The sequence below is a fragment of the Pholcus phalangioides genome, unplaced genomic scaffold (genome assembly GCF_987345545.1).
Source record: "Pholcus phalangioides strain wild (caught in Gottingen) unplaced genomic scaffold, Ppha-v1.0 ptg000042l_1, whole genome shotgun sequence".
Lineage (NCBI taxonomy): Eukaryota > Metazoa > Arthropoda > Arachnida > Araneae > Pholcidae > Pholcus > Pholcus phalangioides.
In genome coordinates, this window is record NW_028301628.1 from 17588648 (window position 1) to 17591679 (window position 3032).

At 44.5% G+C, this 3032-nt stretch overlaps 1 non-coding gene across 1 annotated transcript; it reads right to left on the minus strand.

Annotated features, from left to right (window-relative positions):
- Positions 1-261: 261 nt before the first annotated feature.
- On the minus strand, positions 262-333 carry TRNAH-GUG (transfer RNA histidin (anticodon GUG)). The gene has a single exon. It is a non-coding gene; the product is annotated as a tRNA-His (tRNA).
- Positions 334-3032: the final 2699 nt, after the last annotated feature.

Sequence of the window (3032 nt, forward strand, 5' to 3'; positions counted from 1 at the left end):
GAACCAACGGTTCATTTTTTTAGAATTAAATTCTTAATTATTGAAATGTTGTCTTGCTTGATTCACTGTATCCTGTGATTTGTTGAGATAGCTTTTCCTTTCTATTTTTGGTAATAATATATTCTCAGAAACTATAAAAGAACCTGGGTGGTTATTCACCCCCTTTCCCCCTCTTATCACGGCATTCCTCTATTTAAATTAGGTAACGGTAAAATTAATGCACTAAGAGTTAAATATCTAAATAAACCATATAACAACTGGTGCCGTGACCAGGATTCGAACCTGGGTTATTGCGGCCACAACGCAATGTACTAACCACTATACGATCACGGCCCAAAAGGGAGTTTGACAGGCCTAACCAAGGTAGGTCAAACCAAAGATGTTGGTTCTGCTCGAGACAAGGGCACCTCATGAAGAATTGTCGTCAACGCCAGCAGATGATGGAACGGAGAGGCCCTCCACTAGAAAATGCCCAGGCGGGAGGCCTAAACAACCCATTCAGGTCAGGAATGCCCAACCAGGGAAACCAGAACTGGCCGGTGAGCAGGGATTAAGGGATCCTACGTCACCCATGGCTACCACTGTTATCGTCCCCTTAATTGAACCCAGAAACATGTCTTACCAGCTCCCAGTAGTCAAGGTACTGATACACATACATACATTTAGAGCATTAATAGACACAGGTGCATCAATAAACCTAATACACAAAAACATTCTCAAACACATTCCACACACTATTGAACATACCAACATACAAATCAAGGGCGTCACACCTGGCTCTATGCCCATTTCAGAAACGGTGACACTTGACATACAAATACATGACACTACCCTCCCCGTCACCTTTTTTGTAGTGCCCAAGAACATTTCCACACACTACCAAGTTCTTTTGGGCTTCGATCTCTTGAGCCAAAACAACATCAATGTTTTCCCGAGGGATAAATGCATCGTGGGACCCTTTGGCACACTCCCCTTTGAGTTAACATCCCAAGAGTCCCTCGTTAACACTTGTACACGAAGTAAACAACACAAATTATTTGCATTTCTTCCTCAAAAAGTGACAGTTCCACCTATGTCAGAGAAATTTGTAAAATTGAAAATTTCACATAACACCTTACAGGTTGGGACCTCTGTGTTGGTGTCAAGGAATGACAAATTAAGACTATCCATTTTGTTGTCACAATCTCTTAACCAGGTCCTTCCCAATAATGAAATTCTTGTCAAGGTGGCTAATTTTTTGGACAACCCCTTGACTATAAACAAAAACACTAAGTTGGCATACATTGAACCCATACAAAGCCTAGAGGGGGAACACATAGTTAACACAACCGAAGTTCTTCCCAAGGATTTGGATGTGGTTGAGAACATGGACGCTTGGGGAGGCACCTTAAAGTTGGATCATTTGGAAGAACATCGACGTCAACAAATGTTAGACCTGTTGCAACAATACCCCAATCTGTTTGCTTATTCAGTTGGTGACCTACCAGGGACCACCACCCTATTTCACAGAATTCCCCTCCAGGATGATAGGCCTATTAGGCAGAAGCCCTATAGGGTCCCCTATCATCTTCGAGAGGAACTGGATAAGCAAATTCAAGAACTCCTAGATGCGAACATCATAGAGCCGAGTGACAGCCCTTATTCTGCACCAGTCCTCCTGGTTAAGAAGAGCGATGGCTCGTACAGGCTGGTGACAGACTTCAGAAAATTGAATGAGAAATGTGTCCCAGACAGTTTCCCCTTGCCTCTCATCACCGAAATGGTCGATAATTTGGCTGGCGCCCAATATTTCTCATGCATGGATATGACCAGTGGCTATTTTCAGTGCTACATACATCCCGAGGACCAGCACAAGTGTGGTTTCACCACCCACCAGGGTCACTTTCAATGGAAAAGAATGCCATTTGGGCTAAGAAATGCCCCAGCCACTTTCCAACGCCTTATGCAAGTGGTCCTCGCCAATTTGTCCCCCTTTCAGATAGCCACTTACCTCGATGACCTTGTGGTTGCTTCAAAGACATTTGAGGAACACCTAGTTCGTCTCAAAATGGTCTTCGAGCGTCTCTCAATCCACAACCTCAGGCTTAAGCCTTCCAAATGTGTCTTCGCTCAAAAAGAAATAACATATCTGGGGTTCAGAATCTCTTCAGGGAATGTGGCCCCTGATCACAGTAATTTGAAGGTGGTCCAAGCCTTCCAAACCCCAACCACCAGAAAACATGTCCGGCAATTTCTCGGGCTAACAGGCTTCTATAGACGATTTGTTAAAGACTATGCCACCATTGCACTTCCTCTCACACAGTTGACCAAAGAGTCCGTTCCCTTTGGGTGGAATGACGCAGCCCAAACTTCATTTGATACCCTTAAGGACACCTTGCTCAAAGAGCCAGTCCTTAAACTCCCCGATTTTGAAAAACAATTTTTTCTATTCACTGACGCCTCAAAGTTTGCCCTAGGGGCTGTTTTATCCCAAAAGGATGATGAGGGTCATTTCCACCCGGTGGCATATACGAGCAAGAAGCTTAAGGGCGCTGAGATAAACTACAGCGTTGTGGAAAAAGAAGCCTTGGGAGTGGTCTGGGCCACCACTTATTTTAAATATTATTTGCTGGGACGCCCCTTCACTATCTACTGTGATCAGGCGTCACTTTCCAAAGTGCTCAAGCTAAGAGACCCCACCTCCAGGATAGCGAGATGGATAATGACTCTGTCCCCGTACCAATATACCATTATCCATTGCCCTGGAGCATCCAACAAACCTGCAGATTTCATGTCAAGGGGGGTCAACACAGTCGAACAGGTGCAAACCTCAGTTGACCCAGCCCTGAAAATCAGAATCCAGAATCTTCAAGAAGATGATGTCCAGTGCACCAAAATTAGGCAGTGTTTAAACGAGGACAAGGTGCCCCTACCTAAGAAAATGTTATTCTTCACACGTGATGACTGCCTGTATGCAACTCTGAGGAAGCCCAAGGGGAGGCTACAAAAAATAGACAAGTTAGTAGTACCAGCTGTTTTGACAGAGGAGGTGA